General features: G+C 37.2%; 2 pseudogenes; one reads left to right on the top strand and one right to left on the bottom strand.

Annotated features, from left to right (window-relative positions):
- The first annotated feature begins 11925 nt into the window (after nt 1-11925).
- Nucleotides 11926-13558, top strand: LOC127199650 (membrane progestin receptor delta-like; annotated as a pseudogene).
- A 6399-nt stretch (nt 13559-19957) lies between these two features.
- On the bottom strand, nt 19958-21825 carry LOC127199204 (eukaryotic translation initiation factor 3 subunit L-like; annotated as a pseudogene).
- Nucleotides 21826-27578: the final 5753 nt, after the last annotated feature.

The raw sequence follows: 27578 nt of genomic DNA, 5'->3' as shown, positions 1-27578 counted from the left end.
AGTAGGTTAGTAGCTTTCCAAATGAGAAAATGACAGAGACAGTTTGCTACCTGAATGGTCACCCAAAACGCTCTATAATATTGAAGCATCTTCATCAGCCTTCTGGCCCAATATATCTGACAGACATATTTCTGAAAGTGTTTCATGTGTGTCTGTTTGAACTTGTAATGAATGCTCTATGAACTGTCATTTATTCTGAGCTTCAATTCCTTTATTAGATTCATCATTTTAATGTCTAACTGGGTTCCATTGGATTCCAAATTATATTGCAGTAAAACAATTAAAAATGTAAGCGTTTATCTTTTGTTAATCACAATCACAATAGAAATCATATTAAACTGAACTCAGTAAAATCTAAAAGGCTAAGAGAGACAGATTTAAAAGTAATTTATAACAAATGATTTGAGAGTATTTGCTCATTTAACTTTTAACATGTGAATTTCTCCTCTTCTACATTAATTTTAAACTTGCTGCCTGATTTCCTTATATTTTATACTTAATTACTATCCAGCTATATCAATATACTGTTGAATATTGTGAATATACTCACAAATGAGTACAATTGAAACTACTCTCTATAAATATCTTGGTTTTATAGAGGAATTATAAATCCAAAAATTAATGATTGTTTATTCATTCAAGAGATGTTGGCAGAAACACGGCATTACAGTTTTACTGTATGAAGAATTGTACTTTGTGCCCACAGGTCCAGTTTCTTTGTTTTTTCTACACGTAGCTCTGTGCTTTAAATTCTGAATTTCATTTTTTTTTTTTTAATTTCAAGAAAGCTCTTAAGACTGTAGGCAATTTCTCAAAAAAAAAAAAAAAGGAGGGCAATTTCTCTTAGTTCTTACTCATATTGTTTTCAATTTACTAAATCTTTCTTATTCAAAATATACATGTTATTCAAACTCTTTTTAAAATAGGAAGCCCATATGTTTCAAAGCACTCAAATGTTAGGAGTCAGAAGTCCTCCTTTTTTTGTATCATAACCAGTGTACCATAACAGTGTACACATTCTCATAGGAATCACCATGACATCAAGTCAAATTTAAAACACTAGATTTCACAATTTGTATGTGTTTCTGCAAATGACTTACCTGTGCTCTTGTGGGAGGAAAAGCATTTCCTGTATTCCATTTTGCTTTTCTAGTGTGATGTTAGCAAGGCCATATGATTACCAATCAAGGAAGATTTGAAAAAAATGTTTCCTCTACTGCGTTTGAAATATTGACCAATGATTCTTAACATAACTGCATGTAAGGTTTTTCATTATTTTCCTTTCATACAGGCTACCTGGTTCCTTGCAGGGGAAAAATACCAGTATTACATGAAACACTACATATGAATGTAGACTAGAATACATTCTCTGAAGATTGAATAAATTTTTTGTTTATTCATTGCTCTTAAAACTCATTTTAAACAAACTTTAAATTAGTGTTAATTACTTGGTGTTTAGCATTTCTTACTTTTGGCATAATTGAATTAGGAATTGGAGTGGATGGATTACCATTTTTCCAGCAAAATTAAAAATTATTGATTATATATTACTTTAGGAAATTTTAATTTGTCAAAAATTGACAACCCACATAAATTAGAATGATACCAATGAATTGCAAAATTACTTAGCTCACCCCTTAAAGGCAAAGATTGAGTATTAACTTTAAAATTTTTAATCATGTATAATGGTTATTATTTTAAAAATATTTTCCTTTAATTAAAAAATAGTTTCTTTCATGATTACAGTTTCACCTCTTTCAACTCTTCCAAGTCCTCCCCAAGCCCCTGTCCTCCAAACCAGATCAACTCTCTTTCTGTTATTTTTAAAAAGAGCTTCTAAGAGATAACAAAACAATAAAATATAATATAGTAAGGTAAAACAAAAACCCGCACATCAACGTTGGACAAAGGAAACCAATTGAAGGGAAAAAGCCTCAAGAAAAGGCACAACAATCAGAGACCCACTCATAAATATCATAGAAATACTAAGCTGAAATCTATAATATATGCAGAGGAATTCGTGGAAACACAGGAAGGCTCTGTGCTTGTCATTCTCTGAGTTTATATGAGCTTTGTTCAGTTGATTTAGAGGGTCTTGTTCTCCTAGTGTCCTTTCTTTCCAGCTCTTAAACCTGTTCTGCCACCACTTCTGTGGGATTTTCTCATCCCTCTGAAGGACAGGATTTTATGGCTACATCCTGTTTAGAGATAGGTATTTCAAGGTCTCTCTTTCTCTCTATATGTAATATTTTGCTTTGGATCTCTGCAATTTTTCCCATCTGCCTTAGAAGGAAGCTTCTCTGATGATGGCTGAAGAAGGCTCTGGTTTGACTATAGTAGAATATCATTAGAAGTCATCTCGTCAACTACATTTTTTTTAAGATCATTTGACTTTATTCCAGGTCTCTTGGCTAATTGTTTCCCAGTTCTTGGTCACCCTAGCAGTATCAGGTATAGGCTCCATTTCATGGACTGAGACATAAGTCAAATCAGACAATGGTTGGTATCCACAAAGTTTTTTGCCAACGTTGCTCTAGTATATTTTGTAGGTAGGACAGATTGTAGATCAATTGTTTTGTAGGTTGGTTAGTATTTGAAAGACTCTTAGTAGCTTTCAGAGTACTCTGAATTTTTTTATGGAACAACATGCAATCAGTGTGTGTGTGTGTGTGTGTGTGTGTGTGTGTGTGTGTGTGTGTGTGTGTGTAGGCATAAGAGTTCATTCTGACTTCCTAAGAGATGCATTGTGTAACCTTAACACTGTTGCCAGAGATTTTCATAAGCATATACTGTTAAGAACTGCTTTGGAAAACAGAGTTTAGTATCTTCATAATGCTCTATGGCAGAAATTATGTTGTCCAAAAAGTAAAAACTGCCTCAAACAGTTGTCTACCTTTGAAATAGGATTGGTTATGTATATGTAACTGGTTACTTTTTCTTTCTTTTAAAGATTTCATTGATTTTTTTTCCCTGAATTTTACATTGTGTTCCTCAATCCCACTCATCCCTCCATCCCTCTATACCTGGCCTCTGTCCTTATAACCTCTTTCCTCAAGGAAAACAAAAATAAATAAATAAATAAAATAAATCTCGCCATGGAAGTGGCACTGTGTCACATTGCATTACATAGTGTATTTCTTTGCCCAAATAGTTTTACTTACAAATGTTCACTGCAATGAGTAGTAGGTCTGGGTCTAGGTCTCTGGGTTCTACTACACTATAGATACTGGATACTCACAGGTACTCTTCTCAACTGTTCTGTGTTGCCCTGTGTTATGGAGACTCTGCAGTTTTGGTTCTGGAGAACTAGCTCCTTCACACACCCCAGCATTTCATAGATTGGGTAGATGTCAAAGTAAGCCAACTCAAAACCCTGAATGTGGGTTTGAGTGGTAGCTTAGTTGGTCAGTCCACCTGATCTCCCACACCCACACTACCAAAGCCAGTTCCACCTTGCTGCCTGGAAAAGTGTGGGGTACTCTCCTGAGTGTTACAATAAATGATGGGTGGGCCAACTTTTCACAGCCCTTGGAAAACTCCATGGCCCCAGGCAGGAGTCCAGATGAGGAGCTTCACCATGTCCTCAGGTGATGCTGTAGTTTACTCATATCTGGCTGTTCCTCATTACCCTGAGTCTCCACTTCCTGTATTCATTGTTCACACACCTTTCTCTCCTATCTCTCCACTACTTACTTGCTCATCTTAGTAGCACCCAGTCCTCTGGGTGTCTTCTTCCCTGCCCTCTTATGTGGCAGAGGTGTGTGTGTGTGTGTGTGTGTGTGTGTGTGTGTGTGTGTGCCTGTCAGTGTGTGTGTGCTCTCTGTGTCATAACTGGTTCTTTAAAATTATTTCATTGAATGAAACACTAAAAGTACTCAGTAGGTATTAGTTTCAAGTGCTTTGTCAATATTAATTATTACTGTTTATGTTATATGACTATTGAAAAGACAAATGAAATACATTATTTAAAGCATATCTAAAATTTGCTTTAATGTTTCTTATCCTTTCTGGTCAGGCTAAATTTATCAGTATGCTTGTATTTTTTTATTTTAAATCACAAAAAGTTTTCAAAGGTTATATTAAATAAAAAGATGATGTCTGTTCATTGAACTCTTTTGAGGTTACATTTTTGAACTCTCTTTGGGGAAGTCTTACTTGTTTTCTCTGAGGCTTTTTTCTTTTTGAAGATTAGAAAATGTGAGTTGGCCGGGGGTGGTGGCATATGCCTTTAATCCCAGAACTCAGAATGCTGAGGAAAGCAGAATGCTGTGAGTTCGAGGTCTGCAAAGTGAGTCCAGGACAGACAATATTACATAGAGAAACCCTGTCTGGAAAAACCAAAGGCAAAAGAAATGTGAGTTGCTCCTATACATATAATTAATATGTGATTAATATATGGTGCAAGGCAGAAAATAACTCCTTATAGAATGTAACTTACATGATTAAAAATACTTCAGCATTTTGGTTTAAGCATTTAATTAAAAGATTAGAATTGTACTAAAAACTCTAATATTAAAACAGCCATTAACAAGTCCCTTGTTATATGGCTTTAAGAAGGCTATTTTTCCCACAGTTCATCCACATGTTGTTAATTGTTCCAAATTTTTGTGACTGCTTTTATTTAACTTTGCTGAATTTTAAGTGGAGAAAGACAGCTCTTTTTCAACAGTATGTTTTGTTGTAGTGTCATGTATGTATGTATGTTCCCTTTCTATAAGCTACATCATGAATATCTTATTTCAATAAATTTCCATGTTAGATAATTCATATGAGCAAATGCTTTCTACCTCATTTAAAAATAATCCACTACTGAGCACAAATCACCAAGAATACAGTGAATATGTTGCTGTTGGAAAAAAAACATGAATGATTGATTACCTCTGTGTAAACAGCAAACTTGAGATTCAGTGGTGGACTACTGAATATCAAGAACATAATAAGTGTATTTATATGAAGCATATTCTTTATTAAGTAGCATTAATTAGATTATTTTAATTAAAATATTTATATCTTATGTTTTGTTTTATTAATATCTTCATCAAATAATGATTCTATTACTGTGAAGAAACACCACAACCAAAATAAATTTGGTGAAGAAAGTGTTTATTTGTCTTATGTATTCAAGTCACAGTCCATTGAGGGAAGGCAAGACTAGATCTCAAATTAGGCGTGAACCAACAAGGCAGGTGGTGATGCAGAGGCCATGGTGAAGTCCTGCTTAACCTGTGTTTCCTGTGTCTATCTTATAGAACACAGAACCACCATCCCAGGGAACCCAGGACCACCACTCAGGGAACCCAGGACCACCAGCCCATCACCTACAATGGCCTGGGAAAGTCTCCCATAGATGACTAATTAATAATATTCTTGACAGGCCTGACTACAGCCTAATCCTATGGAGGCATTTTTTATTTGTGTTTTCTCCTCTCAGATTAGCCTGTGCCAAATAGATAAAAATATCAGCTATTACAGTATCATATCAAAGTAGTGAGTTTGTATATAAATAATATAGTATTAGAAAATTTCAATTTGTGTAATTATTTTTACCTTGGGATTTTATGCTTTTATATGTTTTTATGGAACTCATTAATATAGTTTTGATTTCTGTGTGATGAATTCTCTTCAGTATTTCTACAAAAGGACCAGTGTTGTTAACCACTCTCAGTTTTGTCTAGGAAATTATATATTTTTTCACGAAAAGGACTTGCAGAATTGAGTACTATTTTTTTTGGTAGAGTGTGTGTGTGTGTGTATGTATGTGGCGGGGTGTAGGGGTGTATGTGTGTATGTGTGTGTGTGTATGTGCATGTGAGTGTATGCATATAGCTGTGTATGGATGAGTAGGGTGTGTGGAAATGTGTATATATGTGCATATGCATGTATATGTATCATATGTTTGCATGTGTGTATAAGTGCATTTGGTTATCAATGTGCATATGTGTGAATATGTACATATGTATAAGAAAATATGTGCTCATTAGAGAATGAGTGTGTATGAAAGTATGTGTATGTGTGTATAAGTGCACATGCATATGTGTATAATATGTGTGTGTGTGCTTATATGCTGTGATTATTGTTACTATTTTTCTTCTGCCTATTGTCTATACTATGTAACTGTTTCCTAGCCATAACTTTCCAGAAGCCGAGGAATGCTAACAGGCCAGAATATGTAGGGTGTTATCAGCTACCACCTTGCTGATGCCAAAATCATGATGGAACCTGCAGCTTTGTAGGAGCTATTGTTCAGACTTTTGCTCCTACTCTCAGCTTACGGTGAACAGGCTGAGGTATCATGGGCTCCCCTGTCTACTTTGGCATGTCAGCACTTTCCTATCTAGGCTCAATATGGGATATAAGGCAGCTTCCTAAGTTCAAATTTACCAATATATGTAAAGCTTTCCATAAACACCAAAAGTTCCCCAGGAGAAGGTTCGATCTAAATAAAACCTACTGTATAAGCAGATTCCAGCAATATAAGCAGATAAAAAGTAAAATTGTAAAAAATCATTCTAGGTGAAAACACAATATTTCCAACATGAAACATATTTGTTTTGCATATATATTATAGAACGGTAAATTCCCATTTGTTCCACTTTGGCAACCAAAGAATAAACATCAAGAAGTTAGAGAAACAAAACAAAACAACAACAAAAAAACCAAACAAATACATATCTAAAACCATTCAAAATGTGTAGAGGTTCTTCATGAATTCTAAAATGGACATGTGTAAAGGAAATTTTTGTAATGAGGTCACAAAAATAAATATATTATAATACCTTTAACTTGATAATATCACAAAACAACTTTCTTGCATTATTGAATCATTGTGTAAAAGTATATTAAATTTCACCATTTTACTAAAATATGCACATAGTAAAAAGTTTTAATACACCTCAAGATAAATTAAAATCCAGAGGGCTAAATTCAAGTATGTATGGCTGTTTGCCATTATTCAACAAGTTGACTTGCATACCTGTTAATGCATCGCATTATTTAAATAGCAATATTCACTATTATAAGAATGAAAGCAGAAAGAGTTGCATTCATTCAATGGTGATTTCTTAAAAGGCAGGAAAATAGCAATATATAGAAATATACTGTACAATATATTATGAGGAAATGTTTATGCAAAGATGTGCTTAAAATAGCACATGGATAATAAATAATGTAAGCTTAAGTAGCATTTGCTATTGTACACAGAGACTCAGTTTTGTAACTGTTTCATATGTCTTTTTCAATAGTTCCTATTCTGTGGTGTAGGGACAAGAGCCTAGACCTATGTACCACCTCGAATCCTCAGCCTACTCCGGATGCTACAGAGTCATCAATTTTAAAGGGTCCCCTATGGTTTGTATTTTAATAACTTCTTCTGGGGTTTGGCTGATTGTGATACATATAAGAAATATAAATGAATCTTGCTTATTCCCACTCTGAACTGGTTCAGGATTGTGGTCCTAGGAGATATTGCTGTGGGAAACATGAAGACTCCCGGAGATCAGAGCGTATACCTACCCCATACCAGAAAGTATGAAAATTTATCCAGAAATATTATAATCTGTTTGGTACAAGTTGTTTTAACTATGATTGGAAGAGACTGTAATATAAGCCCGGGTGCAGAGCAACATGGCCAATTATAGAATTTCTAGAGAAACATTCTAGAAAAAAAGAAAAAAAGAATCCGAGGAAGAACACCTTGTTTTATTTTTCCTAAAAAAATGAAGGTGGAAAATTAGGTCATATGGAAGAAAATGTAGCTAATAGAGTGGCATAGCTGGGCACCTCTCAAAAGTCTGACCCATCTTGGCCTGACACAGTGCTTTTCACACAATTTGGGCTGTTCTGCATTGCGCCCCACCAGCTGGAGCCTGGCCATCATCACACTTGAAAGGAAAGTTTTGTCCCAGCTGGCAGAGGCTAGACACCAGATGCATTTCTTGTCTCACTTTTGGCTCCAGATACTGAAACCGAAGCTGCTATAGATATCTGTAGCAATTTTTTAAATCAGCATTTTCCATGTTTGAAAAGCTTGATGTATATTTCAATAAGAAAGTTCAAGGCAAAGTGAAGGTAAAGACACAGTAGGCATTTCAGTAGATGAATAACAAGAGAAATAATTGTATGAGGACGAATCTATTTCATGAAGAAAAAAATATTCTTTAAGAGAAAAGTGGAAGATTCTGATTTTGCAGGGGAAAAATATATGTTTTATCTTTTAGTTTATTCTGGGTACAATTACTGCTTCTTCATTGTTTGCTTAATGTCAGACACTGAGGACAAGGGGAATGAGACATAGAAGGAACAATCTCTGCATAGTCTTGAGAGAGGATTAGGTGCTTACGTATATAAATAGGAACAGTAAAGGACGTTTGTGGATCTTCAACAAGCTCAGAATAGCAAAGCAATGGTTGTGCAATATGCAGGTACTACATTGTAAAAAGGTTAAGGAAAACCAATTTGATGAACCAGATGGCTTCTTACAGCATTTAACTCAAATAACACAAGCTGAATGTCTTAGTCATTAGCACACTTTGCTTCTGAGGAAAACAAAACAGAACACAAGAGTATCTTGTATGTATGAAGGGCTGGCATTTTAAAGAGAAGATAGCTGTGTGTGTGTGTGTGTGTGTGTGTGTGTGTGTGTGTGTGTGTCTGTGTGTGTCTGTGTGTGTCTATCTGTGTATCTCACAGCTGGAGGCTCCAAAACTTGGGGGTCAGCCCACGGTTTATAATGGTTCCAATGAAGCAGGCAGAAAAAGAAAATCTTTGGCCAGAGGACAACAAGGAACACACCTCTCCCAGTGTTGCCATTACTGTTAAGTGGCTAGATCTGTAGAGGAATTTTAACCCAGCAATATGGCTGCTCTGGCAAGGGATCACATCCAGAGACCTTCTAGATCTAAGCAATCCATCTGGAATGCAGACATACTGTGGATTACAGTATGAGCTGATTGGAATACAGACATGCCCTTAATACACACCTTTAATCCCAAACAATGAGGTAAAGTTTGCTTACAGAATGAATCAGCTATGTCTGAAAGTGACATTTAGTTGACAGTCAGAAGTGGTGAATCAAAGATTTAACAGAGTGAGTCAGAGATAGGGTACACTCAACTTTCAGGAGAACAGGATGGGAGAGAGAAAGAAAGATTTTTTACTGATAGTTTCTTACTAGGAGGGTTTTACAAAGACAGGTTGTTGAGAGTACAAACTAGAAACAAGTGAAGACAGAATGAGAAGGATCCAGAAGATTGAAACAGGTTTCCAGAATGAGTATGAGGCCAGGCCAAGCAATTCAGTCAGAAGCCAAGAGAAGGCAATATAAGCCAGTTTGAATCAGAGGAGTTTAAGCAAGAACAGCTGAGGGGAACCAGGCAGGAGGAGTTCAGAAAAACACTAAAAGGTCATGGAAACTGCTCACATCTCATCCTCACATTTGAGGAAATAAAAATATTTCATAGATCTCAAAAAACACCACAAAAGAACATGAACTGAAAACTCTTAATGGAAGTTACTTCCAGTGATGCTCGCCATAACAGGACTAAGAGATTAGGAGGAGTCTTACATCTATGGATTGAGTGATGTGAGGCAGGGCTGAGACAGCAAAATCAGGGGTTTCTGAGAAGAAATTATTCAACAGAAAGAAACGAAAACTTTTTCTTCTAACTGCTGCTTTATTATGCATCTCTTTTTCTCAGAAATTCTTAAATCTTAAGCTATTCAAGAGAAAGGCTCTTATAACCATATTCCAAATGTTCCAGGCATTATTATATTATGATTTGAGTCTGTTGTGCTTAACTGTTTGGTCAGATGTAAAATAATTTATTTTATATTTCTCAATGTATTTAAATATAACCTATCATATTAATGAACAATAAATATATTTAATATATATAAATCCTATATAAATGTTCACATCATATAACTATGCAATGTATAAATTATGCATCTATTTGATACTAATATATAAGGTTCATTCCTTGTATAAAAACATACACACATACATGTATACATACATATATATGCATGTTTCCATGCCCTGAAAGAGAATAATAATAATAACAATATAAATTTTAATGACTTAAAAATGATGAAAAATAGAAAGAAATCTCAAAAGTGCTTATATCTTTCTTAAACTGTTTTTTGAAACTTCTGATTTTTAATAATTTTTATAACATGGAATATTAGTTAACCATGAATTTCACTAGAATCAATTTAGTTCCAGTATCCTGAAAAAAAATCAGTGTGGTTTTCAGTTTCCTTACTTTTATACTTATAGTTTCTTGTGTATTTCTAGTACTTGTCTGAGTGACTCAGTTGTACTATTGTAAGCCTTCAAGGGTTGTCTTGTTTCTCTATTAGATTAAATAAATCCATCTCTGATATGTTTATATAAAATCATATGTATATGTCTCACAGGCTTTTATTGCAATTTGTCTGATGTTTCTGTACTACTAAATATGGAAATTAAATGAGGATGCCCTTTAGGTAACTTTCTAGTGAGACAAGAAAGTGAGTTTATCTGGGTATAGTATCTGAGTGAATTGGTTAATGAAATACATATGATGAATGGTCTTTCTTTTCAATTTTGTATTCTCAATGATTCTTTCATGAAGCAAGTTTTCTGAATAGTAAACAATTACTGGTTTTATTTTGGTTTCATGTTGCTATCTAAAATGTTTCTCAGAATATATCAATAAAGGTTGGCATTTCCAACAAAATGCTGTTAGGTAAAGGATTAACTGCAGCATAAGTTAAATATTGTGTTACTGTGAGTTTAGAGAAATAGTAGAGCTATTGATTATATAGCAGTCATAGAATATTCTAAAATACGCTTTACAAAGAACATTGGTATTATGGATAGATTTGACGTTTTCTGATTATGTCTTTGTTTTAAAAAATGAGGCCTATACATTTTACAAGAAATGTATTAATTAAAACACAAAAGAGAATATGTGATGCGATACATGCTGCTGCTATAAAAAATAGGAAATGCTAGCTGATGACTTAAACTTTCTCTTATATATGGTTATGCTCAGAAGTTCCAAACAGAAAAAAATAGATGAGTCAGCCATATAGAGGAAATGAATAGCAGACTGTTGAGTTGGGTTCAATTTTAGATTGATGTAGCCAGAGCCAGACAGAGAATAGATAAGCCTGGTCCTGTTCAAAATAGAGAATTGGAAATGAGACTACAGCATTAAATCAGCACTCCAAGAATCACATATCTGAAGGGAATCCTTCTATTGAAAAAAATGCTTAGCTATCTATAGAGATAAGGAAGGGAGAAATTTCCTCCCTTTCAAAACTTACTTTCAGATGTATAGAGAACTTCCTGAAAATGGTTAAGCTCAGCCATGTACCAACAGAAAAATGAAAAAGAACTGTTGTTATTATATATCTTGTCTAGAACTCTGAAACCAGAGTAATCAATATAAAATAATTGTGATATGACTGCACTGCAAAACAGAAAAGGAAAATTAACATATACTCTCTAAAAGAAAATGGTCTCAAGTAAAATCAAATGGAAATTCTATTAAAATACAAGAGGTGAATATAAGCATAGAATTTTCAATGAAAAAGCATGAGAATCTACATATATTCCTTGTAGATGGTGTCTGGAGAAACTAGATGGGATATTTTGCAGTAATGTCGATATTAAAGTTGATTTCTAAAGGTGGACTATTATCTAATTGTTACATAGGAGAACATTATTGTATATGGAAAGATGCATAAATATAAATTGTCATTAAATTGAAACCCATTATTGCACATTTGGTACATTCTCCTATAGCATTATGACGGAAGACAAGAGGGAAATGAAGGGGGAGAGTGACCAGATGGAGCGAGATAGGAGGATACAGAGTAAGAACAGCAGACAGATTGACAAACAAGGATTTTCTGAAAAATGATGGCATTTTACTGAACATGAAACTGGTAAATAGTCAAAATTACTTCAAAATAAATCACTGTATTATAAATCTATGATTTCCTTGTCGGGAGCCGGTCCGCCATTACAAGATGGTGCTGACTTCCCGTTTCCTGGTTCTTCACGGAGGCCCTTATGGCCAGTGCGCATGCGCAAGCACGTCACCCTTACATAACCCGCTTACGCAGGCGGTATGCTAATTAGGTATTCTCTAGAGCACCAATGACGAGAAGACACGTCCCTCCACGCCTCGATAGTTCCTATATAAGCCGTGGATTTTACGGGGAGTGGGTCCTTCTCCATCAGTCTGCAGAGAGCTGTACAATAAAATCGCTGTCAGAAGAATCCTGAGTTGCCGCGTCTCCTTTATCGGCGAAAGGTGCACGCGACAAGTGGTGCCGAAACCCGGGAACTGCCGACCCCTGGGTGAAGGAACGACTTGAAGGACCCCCGACTGCTCGTCGGAAGAGGATTCAGAACTGACGGTGTGAGAAGCCTAGGCACTTTTCTGCAAGGTATGATTTCTTTTGTGTGGTATGGTCCGCTCTTGCTGGTTGCTTTCGTTATCGTCTTGCTGTGTTGCCTTTGTCTTATAGAAGATAAAAGATACAGAAAGACAGTTAGCAAGGGACAAAAGGCTTTGGCCGACCATCAAGATAGTCTATCAGAAGCAGAAAAGGAAAGGGGTTTAAAGAAAAGGAAGAAACCTCAATCAAAAAGATCCGAATTAAAAGGGAAACTGAAGGAGGGAGAGAAAGAGAAAGCCAGTGGGCTGTATCCCGTCTTAGATGAATTTAAAAATCTTAAAGTAGAATCTTCCGCCTCTGAGGAGACGTCTTCAGAGGACGGGGACTTGGGATCTGCCTCAGAGGAGGACGAGTTAGATCCTGAGAAGCAAATAAAACTGGACGAGGAGGCTGCTAAATATGAGTCAGAGAGATATGGGGTTGATCCGCCATTCGCCCCTAGGTGTAGACCATCAGCACCTCCTCTAGAGGAGAAGGTGAGGTTGGTAGAAAATAAAAGGATGACAACGAGACCTAAGATAGCTAGCTCCTTGATTCCAATGGAAAGATGTAATTGATAACAAATGGAAAGGCCCGGATCCAATATTAATAAGATCCAGGGGAGCTGTTCGTGTTTTTCCACAGGACCAAGAAAATCCAATTTGGGTGCCGGTGCTGCTGACCAGGATAGTGAAGAAGGACGAGAAGGATGGAGACCCCGCTGCTGTGCTCAACTCCTTCCTGTGCACCGGCCTCTCCTGCTACTCGCGGTTCCCAGAGCTGGAAAGCCCTGGGTTCAGCAAGGCTCTCCGTACAGCCGCCTTTGCCTGCCCCTTCTTGTTTGACAACCTCCCGTTCTTCTACAGGCTGCGGCTGTGTTGGGGCAGAGCCCACAGCTGTGGGCAGGATGAGCTGAGCTCCAGCCATGCCTACCACCTCCTCATTGCGGTTCTCACAGGCTTCCTTTTTGCAGCCCGTCTGCCAGAGCGCCTGGCACCTGGGCGCTTCGACTATATTGGCCATAGCCACCAGCTGTTCCACATTTGTGCGGTGCTGGGCACGCACTTCCAGCTGGAGGCAGTGCTGGTTGATATGGGCTTCCCGCAGAGCCTGGCTGGCCACACAGGAACCCACCCTGGTGGGGATGGGTCATTTGGCCTTATGTTGGCGCGGGACTAGTTTTCTGTCTTTGGTTGCTCTGCAAATTTAGGAAACAACAACAACGTGACAGAGTTGTGCTTGCACAGGCTATGCTTGCTGTGGAACAAGGGGCATCTCCCCAGATTTGGCTTAACATGCTCAAACATTGAGACACTATCTTGGTTCTAGCATTCCTGACGGGCACAGGTTCCCATTGCACCAGGATGCTACAAGATAGGCCTGTATACCTCCCAGGGCTCGAGTTCCCATTGCACGGGGCTTCAGGTGTACAGGGTCTCCGACCATGTGCCTTCCTTGATCGCTCTCTGCTGAGGAAGTGGAGGGCTGGATCAGTAATTTCATGGCATTCGTTTGGCATTTTAATTTGAAATTTAAGGGGAAGATGTTGGGAGCCGGTCCGCCATTACAAGATGGCGCTGACTTCCCGTTTCCTGGTTCTTCACGGAGGCCCTTATGGCCAGTGCGCATGCGCAAGCACGTCACCCTTACATAACCCGCTTACGCAGGCGGTATGCTAATTAGGTATTCTCTAGAGCACCAATGACGAGAAGACACGTCCCTCCACGCCTCGATAGTTCCTATATAAGCCGTGGATTTTACGGGGAGTGGGTCCTTCTCCATCAGTCTGCAGAGAGCTGTACAATAAAATCGCTGTCAGAAGAATCCTGAGTTGCCGCGTCTCCTTTATCGGCGAAAGGTGCGCGCGACATTTCCTGTCTCAAAATGCATAGAGGAAATCATATGTATGCCAGGTATGTTGAGCACAGCAGGGGTTGCTCAGCATACTTTGTTTCTTGATCCATTTTAGTCACATAATTCTATCAATTGGGTTTAAGATGAATATTCAAATTTACACATTCCAAAATTCATAAGTTTATGCCTGATTAAAAAAAACTATTCTTTTTTGTGTAGAATACATTATATGACTTTGTTATTTTGATAACTTTGTCACACCTCCACCAATATTTCAACCATTAAGTGATCTTATGTTAAAAAACTGAATAAATCTGTACATGTTTGCCTTTGTTGAAGGTTAATGGTGTGACAAATATTTTAGTTAGTAAAAACAAATATATTTTATATTTGGTATCAAACTCATTCAAATGACTAACAAAAATTATAATATAGATATTGTAACTAAACTAGTTTAAGAAAAATAATTAAATCCTTTCTCCTTAAATGCTTTTAAACCTAAGCCATTGTCACATAGGAACAGACATTTTCTATTTGTTGTTTATTACTTCAGCTTGTAATTAGATTTTTTTAGATGAATATCTTCCTTTCATTACATGAGTGAGTCAAGATCACATAGCTGGGACAGGTATTGAGGCTGAAATTGTCTGGTCCATAATGGCTGCGATGCCTATGAAGGAGTTTCTGTCATTTTCAACACTATTTTGTAAAGTGCTGCCCCGCAGCGAGTGTCAGTGATTTTGTTCTGTTTTGTTTTCTTTTGTTGGGTTTTTTGTTTTTGTTTTTGTTTTTGTTTTTGTGTTTTTGGTGGGGTTGTTTTGGTTTTGACACAGGGTATCTCTTGTAGTCCTGGCTGTCCTGGACTTACTTTGTATACCAGGCTGGCCTCAATCTCACAGAGATCTTACTGCCTCTGCCTCCTGAGTGCTGGGATTAAAGGTTTTTTTCATTTTTTTTTTTTTTAGTTGTTTCAGTAAGTATTCCTGTTCTTTAAATTACACTTATAAAAATCATTTTGTCCTTTTTTTATGAAGTTTGGGTGATGACATTATCTAGTTGACCCATCCCTAACGCTTGACACTCTGTTGTATCAGGAATAGGAAATATATTACAAAAATTTAGGAGAATTCAAATCAAACCATGGAGAATCAGTAGTATATTCTTAGGGTGTCTGTGTAAAATGTGTTTAGCTGTTCATGAGCAGTTAAAGAAGGATGTACAAAGCTACCATGGGTGCTGTTGATAGGGGACCACTAACTAATGAATGGTAAAATATCTAAAACCAAAATTTATTTAGCAGCAAATCATAAGTCAAGTTATATTCATATTATGTGGTTAAAACAGTCTACAGCATTATGTCTATGATTAAATAAATATCTGAGATAATGACTCATAGAAAATAAATCAGGTTCAACATTTACTTGGAACATTACACCTTGCTACTAATTATAAATTGATATTGCCCCAACTATGAATTTGTGATACAGTTTTTCATTCACTAACATAATTAAGAGGAGTTTGCTGCATTATAATAGAAAAGCCTTTTAATGATTATTTTTACCTAATACCCAATGGTAAGTACCAGACTTCTCTCATGATTCAAATAGTTTCTCTGTTAAAACTGACATGGATCATTTTGTTTTAAAGTTGCGGGGGGGGGGCAGGGAACCTATCTTATGCAAATGGATAATAACACAGGTCAGAATGGCTGGAGAGAAAAATCCAAGTCAAGATAATTGTATTTTTAATGGAGCCCCTGGGAAATTTTTCCCCTTTCATCTCAACTGGGTTAAAGATTAAAAGAAAATCCTCTAAGTTCAACTTAGTTCTCCCTGATAACAAGTTTCTGCTTCTGTGACAGGCAGTTATTCTGGTGAATTATTTCTTGCTTCTAGTTTTCAGTGGATGCACCTGTCTTATACGTGTCTTCCAAAGACAAGGAAAATGACATGATTTTAAGAATGTTGGTTAGAATATTCCTTGCCAATTACTTCTGTGAGCACAGAAATGGGTAATGTTAATTTTGACCTAAAGATATGGTTCAAAGATCTGTTCTTCACAAAGTCCCACTTACTATTTCCATTGATCTTTTTAAGTGAAGGCTAGATACTGAAGGCTTGTGCCAGCCAATCTATAATTGTTTAAGTTTTCAAATTCTTGCTGTGACTTCCACAAGAAGGGATAGTGTACATAGCAGGAAATTGGTGTTATTGCCCTGTTCCTCATTATCACTGTGTATTTGGAAAACAATTGAGGATTTGTACAAGATTTCAAGCTAACTGTCAATTATATTCTCACAGAAAAGAACGAACATCTGGCTCTTAGAACTGATTATACTGTAAATCTCAGATGAATGTTTTAAAATACAGCCTGGATTCATAGTTTTCAGCACAAACATTAAGTACAGGTACAATACCAATTTGTAACTTTTTGTAAAAATGCTTGATACGGGAATGATGGTAAATTTTATTCACAGAAATTCATTGTTAGAGATATTAGCAGGTGATATCTAACACATGCTTTAAGATATCCAATCTCATACAAGATACAAGTAGCATTTTTCTCCTTAAGGTCTCTGAACACTGAATAGGGTTGTTCCAGTAAATTGGAGCATTACAAATCTGAGAAGAAGGAAAAAAAAAAAAAAAAAAAAAGACCTGAAAACTACTAAAGTTTTTTATCTCAAACATAAAAGAATGAGTCAAAAGATGGCCCGCTAGTTACCTTAGGACATCAGTTTTAGGACATCAATTGTAAAATACTATTTACAAGTATTCCTAATGCCCAATAATGAGTTATATTATACACATTTTAACATTTATCTAAAATGCAATATATATATATATATATATATGTTTCATGTAGAAAAACATTATTTATTTTTAGGGGTAATTTCTTATAAAATAACTTAATGATTCTACAAATTATGTGTGAAAAGTTACAAAAGGTTATATTTGGGATAATTCTATTCATGTTCCTCAAACTATATTTCCCTTTTTATAATGGAGATTTGCATTATAAATGAATTTACTGAAGATTTGCTATTATTGATATCAATCTGTGGTGTGTTGCTGGTATCAGAAAATGCAATAATGATGATGATCAAATGATAATAATAACAGTTGTCATTACAGTGATGTTAGGGCTTTACACATAGCTTTAGTGACCCACACTTCTCTACTTACTGAAAGACGTACAGTAACAAGAAAACTACCTAACTCTGGATTTCTGAATAAAGAAATAATGACCTGAATAAGACCAGTGTCAAACTTATTATGATAGATTAATTTAGCACATATTTTAGAAACTAAATGAGGTATAATTTTGTAGACAACCTAATACATTTAAGTCAAAAAGTCACATATCAGCAAGATTTTATAAAAATTTATAAAATTATTATATTATATATAGGATACTGACTACAGCTAACTTTAGTCTTGTCTTGTAAAGAATTGTTAGAAAACCTCATGCAACTGGTTTGTGCTAAGGACAAGAGAGTGTTAATTTTCTCTTAGTAAAAGATATTTTGTTTTAGTCTCAATTAACTAGAATTTTTATATTTGAAATCTCAAAATTGTATTTCAAGCTATAATTTTTTTAGTATTTCACACACTTCTTTTCATCTGAGGAGCTTCCTACAAGGCTAAGCTACCTGAACAAAACCTAGTGTGTTCCTGAGAGTCTCTGTACTTAGTTTTCATCAGTCTTCCTATCATCTTTGAAGAGTATAATAACATAAAGTGATTAATGTCAGTTGCTCGTAGGTAGTGATGAATTAATAGTTTGCATCTTGCTTGTGTTCAGCTAGCTTTCATATACAGCCAAACCCACTTACCTAACCACATACAATGGCCCCATATCAAACGTCAACTTACCAAGGTATTTGTCACAGACATGGCCACAGGGCAATGTGATCTAAAGAAAATTCAACTGACATTTCCCTCTTCTAAGATGATTCTAGGTAGTTTTGACTTAACAATAAAACCTAATCCTGATAGCCATTAGTGGGGCTTTTTTTTCTTACAGTTAGAACCTAGTGATAATTATTCACCTTTGAAGAAAGGCCATATCCATACCCAAGTCATTTAAACATGCCAATCATTTCAGAAGACCCCAAACATCTGCTGTATTTTCTGCAGTAGCCGACTTCCCAGAGACCAAGGAAGTACTTTTTCAGTTTGAAAATCTATATCCAGGGACAGCAGATAAAAATAGATGGGTTATGGGAAAGTTTGTCACAGGTGAATGCAGTCTTGGCGGGCTTTACCCTTGGACACACCATGGACACTCACTTAGATTAACCTTGAGATAGACTGTGTGGGGCCATCCTGGGCCTGGAATTCAGGAAGCCCACCTGGGGGCTCCACCTGGACTATTGTTTTTCTAATCAACCCTCAATGGGAGAAGGATGAACATGAGGCAGGCAGATGGGAGCTTTACCCTTGGACAATGTGTAAATCTGGGAGGGAAGAGCAGTGTCTAATGTGGTATCCACTCAGATGTCCTCAGTCTGGACAGTGCAGATGTAGCCATTCAGCTAGAGTTAGAACCACCTCTTTATCAACTTTCATTCGACACTGAGGAGTCTCTACTCTTGAAGGATGTTGTATTATAGATGAAGGCGGCTTCGTGTCCCTGCTCAAGTTTTTAGTCTCTTCAGTGTGGAGGAAGAACAGATGTAGCTGGATATAACTCATAAATGTTTGATTACACAATCTGCCACTCACACACAGCGCTTTTCCGGGGAAGTTGGACATGCAATACATCTTATGAAAATATGTCTTACATTCTAAAAGAGTGAGCTTTTCATGGGCCGTAACAGCATGTTAATGCTGTACCTGGAGGTCATGTAAGGCTTAAGACTTGGCTGTGTGCCCTCTTTGTTTAACCTGCCTTTAAGAGAACAATATAAAAACCAACTTTGTTTGCCTTAAATCTCTCTTATAATTAATTTATAATGTAAAACAGTAGAATCCTAAATTGTGCATTCTTGTATGCTCCTGACCTAGAATGCTATGCATGTGTATATCTATGTGTGCTATGGAAACCAAATGTTTAAAAGCAGCAAATAGGTCAAAAGTAACTTCATATAACAAACATTTACCACAAATGCTGGAAACAGCATCCAGACATTGCTTGTTGATGGTATGTTCACAGTACTATGCTATCTGGGTCAGTGTGATCAGTTGGAGTAAGTCATCAAAATGCTTGAAAAATACTATAAAGGATTTTAGTCATGTATTCCTTATTCCTCCCTCATGTTATCCTTCCTGCACTGTTTAATGAAGACAGTACAAAATTCTTTTTGGGAACAGACAGACTTCATCCAAGCAAACATAGACACAAGAAAATATAGACAAGCAGGAAACCATTAGTTATAGGCAGGCGGAACACACAGGGAGAGAAATAGGAATTCAAATTTGATCTTACTCTTGGTGCAGTTAATCCAAGGAGTAGTGGCATGTTTTGTTTTTGTTTTTTTCTTAATGTGATACTGGTGTATTTGTTTCCCCTGAGACTATTTTTAATGCATTTAACAGACATATATGAGAAATTAACTTTAGTTCCCATTAAATTGTTCACAACTTAATCTTCTAGGTATTTTGTAATTTGACATGTTTGGTTAGTTTTTATTTACTTTTTAATTTTTTTTTCCAACAAAGACCTTTTACTGAGAACTCCCTAAAACATCCAGTCCTTGATTTGACAAGCTTCAACTCAACTGATGAATGACTTCAGTAAGGATTCTTGGTGACAAGACCACTTCCCGTCTATAACATCAGAACAGGTCCTGACTCGTGTAAGAGTGCCTCAGGGCCTCTGTCCCATCTTCTTCAGGGTGCGATTAAGCTCTTCAAATTTGTCGATCTGCCGGATAAAGAAATCCCCATAGCGTCTGGCGATCTTGGTGTCTGCGATGTGGATCATGTCCTTATCAATATAGAAGTCCACCTCTGAGGCCGACTGGAACTCGCCATCTAGGGCAGAAATGCCACTGGTCCACACCAGGTTCTTCATCTTGTGCTTGAAGACGAACAGCTGGATGCGGAACTCCTGTTCTGTGAGGTCCAGGAAGCCGGCCAGCTTGGCCACGGGCATGGTGATGTAGAGTTTGAAGAAGCTGTGGATGGTGGAGAGCTGGGCCTGCTGCTGCACTTCGTCAGAAAACACCGTCAGCTGCTGCAGGAAGGGCTCCTTGTGGTAGTTAGGATGAACATTGTCTTAGTTGGGCACCACGGGCGACAGGAACTTGTGGCAGGCATAGCTAAAGAGCTCCTCATAGACCTGGGGTCACCCTTCTGCATGCGTAGCATCTTGTCCCCATATTTCTCCTGCAGCTGGAGGTATATGCTCTTGTCAATCTGCATGGGGTACATGGTGAGCGCGATGGCCAACAGAGCGTGCATCTGCTCATTCTGCTTGTTAATCATTTCATACTTGTATGTGGTCCTCTGGAACATACTCTTGGTTCTCTGGATGTACAGGAGGATGTTGGCAAAGACCCGGATGGCATCCTGGTAGCGACGCATCATTAAATATGCAAAGCCAACATAATAGTAGGTGGTGACCTGACACTCGGGCACATGGCAGTACATGCCTTTCTTGTTCAGCTCGATATTCTCCAGCACCTTGTTGGCCTGGTAGTAATCCCCCAGGAGAGAGTGCAGCCGCAGAAGCCCCACCAGGCTGAAGTAGCTGAGCATCTTGTAGAAGGAGTGTTGTCCATATTCCCCAGCCACACTTTCGGGGTCACCTCTGCTGGTGTAGACCTCCAGCTGCCGGTTGATGTTGGACTTGTCCACCAGAGAATGAAGCACGTTGAGGACGCTGTGGACGCTCCAGATTTTCGGGTTGGATCTAAAGAAGTTGATCTCCTTCTCTGACTTCTTGGTAGTCTTGCAGCGGTACTGACTAAATGACTGGAACTGGTAGATGAACTCATCGATGATGTCTCAGAGCCACTGGTTGGGGAGTTCAAGGGGAGCAGGTCCATCGGCATTGAGGATGTAGTTGAAGAGATTGCAGTAGTTATAGTGGGACTCGAACCTCTGCTCTAAGGAGGGTCCCCCACTGACTTTGGCATATATATGCCTGTAGTACAATTCTTTGTACAAAATTAGGAATACAGCATCGTTGCCAACTTGGGGTGCAATGGCTTCTGCCTCAGACCACGGTGTATTCTTGAAGAATCTTTCAGTTAGCTTGGTCCAGCTGTTCTCATAAATGTCCTGGATCTCATACACCTTCTGGTCAATGACGTCCCTAGAGACACGACTGGCCTGAAGCTCATACACTTTCTGGTCAATCAAATCCGAGACGGTTTTGTGGAAGTACTGGATGAAGTTTTTGATCACTTCAGGGATCAGCTGATAGGTCTGCTGCTTGTACTGCCGTTCATAGGCGAGGTCCTGCTTTGGATCTCCTGTGTGCATATCATAGTCGCCGGGGTAGGCATAGGGATCGTAAGCCGCCTCAGACTCGTAGTCATCAGCTGGGTAAGACATGGCTACGGCGCTCTAGAACCCCGCGGGAGAGAGCGGAAGAACTCTGGTTAGTTTTTATTATTGATTGTCATTGTTATTAAAAGCAGCATTAATAAGTGATCTGAGCTGGTCTCTTTTTATAAATATCTAACTACAAGTTCTGGGGTACTGTAACCACCAGAGTACATTAACATACCCAGGGTGGTTGTAAGTTTTAGTACTAGGATGATAGCTACAAACATTTGATTGATTTTGATAGCATATTTACTTTTATTAAAATATGTCTGCAGCAGAGGTGAGCCCTACATGCACCAATTCCTAATCTATAGCTCTTCCTGCAGTTCCAGTTCCAGAGACAATAGCCATTAGAAACTACCAGAAGATTACTAGAGATGGCTGCCACTGCTGACTGCTAGTAACAGCACAGTCGGTTCCATGACTCCACATGCTAGCCCCAGGCACCAGCTGTCACAGAGACAGTAGCCACTGGAGACTGCCAGCAGAGGTGAAGTCTGCCACAAGTCCTCAGAGTGCCAAATCCCAGGCTCCAGTTTTGCCTAGAATCCCATACCTGACAGCCATTAAGAACTACCAGGAGTGGTAGAGTTTGTTCTGTGACCATCATGCACCAGTGCTCTGGTTCATTCTCTCTCTGCAATCTCAGAAGCAACAGCAGCCAACAACTACCAAAAGGAATAGCCATCAGGGACATCAGAAAAGAAAAGGGGAACATAATAACAGACACAGAAGAAATCTAAAGAAACTTTAGGTCTCAATTCAAAAGCCTGTATTCCAGAAAATTGGAAAATCTAAAGGTAATGAATGATTTTCTTGATAGATTTCACTTACCAAAGTTAACTCAAGTTCAGGTAAACCGTTTAAATAGTTCTCTGACCCCTAAGGAATTAAAGCACTCATCAAAAATCATCAAAACAAAAGAAAGAAACAAACAAACAAAAGCACAGGCCAAAATGTTTTTAGCACAGAACTCCCCTAGGGTTTCAAAGAAGAGCTAATACCAATGCTCCTCATACTCTTCCATGAAATAGAAACAGAAGCTCATGAAAGTTCATTGATATAATCTACCATATAAACAAAATGAAAGAAAAATAATACTATACATGATCATCTCATTAGATGCAGAAAAAGCATTTGACAAAATCCAACATCCCTTCATGATAAATATGTTGGAGAGATAAAGAACATAAGGCACATACCTAAACATAATAAATGTTACATACAACAAGCCAGTAGTCAATATCAAATTAAATGGTGAGAAACTCAAAGCAAAATCCCACTAAAATCATTGACAAGATAAGGCTGATCACACTCTCAATATCTATTCAGTATTGTACTTGAAGTTCTAGCTAGAGCAATAAGACAAATAAAGGAGAACAAAGTGATACAAATTGGAAAGGAATGAGCCAAAATATAATTATTTGCAGATTATACGATAGTATATATAAGAATTGTATGAAAAAACTCCTATAAACAATGTAGCTGGATAAAAAATTAATTGAAACAATCAGTAGCCCTCCTTTATCCAAACGATATAGAAATAAAGGGCTGAGAAAAAAATTAGAGAAACAACACCTTTCACTATAGCCACAAATAATATCAAATATCTTGGTGTAACTCTAACCAAGCAAATAGAAGACCTGTATGAGTATAATTTCAAGTCCTTTATGAAAACACCTGAAGAAGGTATCAGAAGTTGAAAGATCTCCCATGCTCATGGATAATAGTATTATCATAGCAAAAATGGTCATCTTACCAAAATCAATCTACAGATTCAATGCAATATTCATCAAAATATCAAAATAATTTTCTTTATATACTTGAAAGAATAATAATCAACTTCACATGGAAAAACAAAAAAACTGCAGTATAGCTAAGACTCCTATACTACAGGAAGAACTATCAGAAGTATCAGCATCCCTGATTTTAAGCTGTCCTATAAAGCTATAGTAATAAAAACCACACATTATTGGCATAAATACAGATAGGTTTTTCAGTGGGACCAAAGTTAAGACCCAGAAGTAATCCCTTACAACTATGGACACTTGATTTTTGACATAGAAGACAAAAATATACAATGGAACACTGAAGTCACCTTCAACAAATTGTGGTCTAACTAGATTTTGCATGTAGAAGAATGCAATTAGATCCATACCTATCACCCTGCACAAAACTCAAGTCCAAGTGGATCACAGATCATAACACAAAGCTGGCATACCAAATCTAATAGAAGAGAAAGTGGTGAAGATGCCCGAACTCATTGTTACAAAAGAACACCACAAGCTCATGCTTTAAGATCAACTATTAATAAATAGGACCTCATGAAACTGAAAAGCTTCTATAAGGCGAAGGACACTGTCAATAAATAGGACAAAATATTAGCCCGCAGGATGGGAAAAGATCTCCATTTATCCTATATCCAACAAAGGGCTAATATCCAAAATGTATAAATGACTCAAGAAATTGGACACTATCAAACCAAATAATCCAATTTAATAATGAGGTAGAGAGCTGAACAGAGAATTCTCAACAGAAGAATCTTGAGTGGCCAAGAAACACTTAAAGATATATTCAACTTCCTTAGACATCAGGGAAATGCAAATGAAAATGACTGTGATATTCCATCGTATACATATCAGAACGGCTCAGATCAAAAACTCAAGTGACATCACATGCTGGAGAGGATGTAGGAAAAGAGAACACTTCTCCATTTCTGGTGGGACTGAAAGCTTACACGATCACTTTGGAAATCAACTGTGTGATTTCTCAGAAAACTGGGAATAACTCTACCTCAGACAAAGCTATACTCCTCCTGGGCATATATCCAAAATCTGCTCCATAATAAAAGAACATTTGTTCAGCTATGTTCATAGCAGCTTTATTTGTAATCTGGAAACAACCTAGATGTTCCTCAACCAAAGAATGAACAAAGACTGTGGTACATTTATACAATGAAATGCTATGCAGCCATTAAAAACAAAGACATCATGGAAGTTGCAGCCAAATGAGTGGAACCAGAAAATATCATTCTAAGTGAAGTAACCCAGAATCAGAAAGATGCACATGGTATGTACTCACTACAAATGGATTTTAGCCAAATAGTACAAGATAAATATGCCAAAAAGCACAGACCCAAAGAAGATAAGTAACAAAAACGATCCAAGTTTGGCTCCTTAAATATCATTCAGAGGGGTAAATAAAATAGATCATGGCAGTGGTTGAGGAAAGGGAACAATGTGGGTGAGGGCAGAGAGAAATGGGGGTGGAGATCAGAAGGCCAGCAGAGAAAAGAGAAACTGGGGGCGGGGCATCTCTGTGACAAGATGGTGACCTAAGTCAGTGTGGGCTTCTGGGAGGGTACGAGTGGGATTCTATCTGAGACTCCTAGTAACAAAGGCCACGGAGAGTGACAAGGATACCTTCTAATTAGACAGGACTCCTAGTGGCGCGAGGGGAGCACCAACCCACTCACAAAAACTCTGTCCACAAATTACCCTGACTACAAGATATGCATTGATAAAGATAGAGCAGATAGAGCAGAGACTGAGGGAACATCAGCTCAATGTCTGCCCCAACTCAAGACTCACTCCATGGAAGAGAGCCAATCCCTGTCACTATTAATGATACTCTATTGTCCCTGCAGACAGGAGCCTAGCAGATTTGTTCTCTGAAAGGTTCCACCCAGAAATAGATAGAAACATATCCTAAGATTCACAGCTAAGCATTGGCTCATGCTTAGGGAGTCTTGTGGAAAGTGAGGTAGAGGATAAAAGTACCTACTGGTGACAGGAGCTCCAACAAGAATACAACCAGGGCCAAAAGATGCTTGCTGAGAATAAAGCACAAATCAAGAACTTCAAGAACTATGCATGGACTGTACTTAGGCGACCTAAATAGATGTAGCCAATAGTCAGATTCAGGCTTCGTGTGGGGCATCTCGTAAGTGGAACGAGGGGCGCAGTCTCTGACATTCACTCTTGTCTTTTTGATAATTCCTCCCCGGTGAGTCGGCTTCGCCACGCCAAAGGGGAAAAAGACATTCTCAGTCCTGATGTGACATGAGGAGCTGGGGTCAGTCGGTAGAGCAGACTCCCCTTTTCTGAGAAACAGGGCTGGGTGGGGCAACCATGCAAAACATAAGGTGGGACTGGGAAGAGAGGAGGGAGTGTACTCTGACAGTGATGTAAAGTGAATGCATTAATAATAATAAAATAAAATATGATTGTTTAATTTTAGACTGCATTGTGACTGTGAGGCTCTATGTAATTTATAAAAATTGTATCTTCCATTTTACTTTTTCTTTCTCCCTCCATACTTCCCACACTTTATTTATCCCTCCCTCCATCTTTCCTGCCTTCCTGTCCTGCCTTCTTTCCTTCCTTCTCCTCCTTTCTTCTTTCCTTCCTACCTATTTTTCTTTCTTCTTCCCTCCTCTTTCTTCCTCCTTTTTCTTCCTTCATTCTTGCCTTCTTTTCCTCCCTTTCTTCCTCCTTGTCTGTCTGCCTCTCTTCCTTTCTGCATCATTCTCATCTTACTTCCTCTTTCCCTCCCTACTTTGCTTCCTCTCCCTGTTCCTTCTCTTTTTCTTTCTTTTCTCTCTTTCTTTCATTTGTTTTCCCTCTCTTCCACCCTTCATTTTTGTTCTATCATCCCTATATTTTTCTATATCCCCCTTTCTTTCTTTTCAGGTCCTATCTCAAAAAGGCTATGTTTTTTTAACTGAGCGAAATCTACAATAAATGTTTACATAAAAGTGCCAGATTTTTATTAAAATAATGATCAAAATCATGTAATGAGAGACTTATAAAGGTTTGAAAAGATTCCCAAATGTTTATCCCACAGAATGATGAACATTCCAAACACTGATAGACCAAAAACTAACCAAGACTTAAAATAATACATACTATTATTCTTGCCAGCAAACATTCAAAGATATATAGCAATTGTATATTACTATTTGTAAATATATTTCAAAATTAAATATTACTTTATAATGCAGCAATTGTTTTTTAGCTATTCATCTGTATTGAAAACTTAGCCACAGAAAAGGTAATTCAAAGATATTTATAACATTCTTTCAAATTTTTTAAACTCTCAAAATAACTAATATACATTTCAGTAATTAAGTAGTAAGCCAGTAAGCTAACAAATAAATAAATAAATAAATATATATATATATATATATTTATAGATAGATAGATAAATAGATAGATGGATGGATGGATAGATAAAATGTAGTTAGTCAGCAGGGCACTATTTTTGTTAACAGGGTAAAATTTTGAATATGTGTGATCCCTGTATATGACAGACCAAGAAAATAATAAAATTTCAATGATAGTCATTACTACATATGAGATCTTGCCTCAAAAACAAGAGAAAGAGTAGTCTTTATTGCAAACTCTTTAATTGTACATAATAAGGTGAGAAGGACGAACTTGAAAAGCTACATATTAAATTATTCTACTTATATAATTTTATGGAAAAGACAAAGGCAGTGAAAATATAAGAAGTTGCCAGAATCATACAGAGAAAAATGGTAGAAAACAAAGAATTTTTGTACTGTGATACTGGTTTACATGACAGTAAAATATAGAATACATATCATTACATGTTAGTCAAAAATGATAGAACATCCATCACTAATGAAGCTCAAAATAAACTATGAAATTTGAGTGATAATTAAAACCAAAATCTTAATAAATAGAGCTATGTCACTTTTATCACATGATGACAATGAAGGAGCATATTTACAAGAGCTGACAGCAGGACTGTCAGTTATACACAGTATTA

Source organism: Acomys russatus, chromosome 15, assembly GCF_903995435.1.
Source record: "Acomys russatus chromosome 15, mAcoRus1.1, whole genome shotgun sequence".
NCBI classification, from domain to species: Eukaryota; Metazoa; Chordata; class Mammalia; order Rodentia; family Muridae; genus Acomys; species Acomys russatus.
This window is presented reverse-complemented; position numbering and strand designations above follow the sequence as displayed.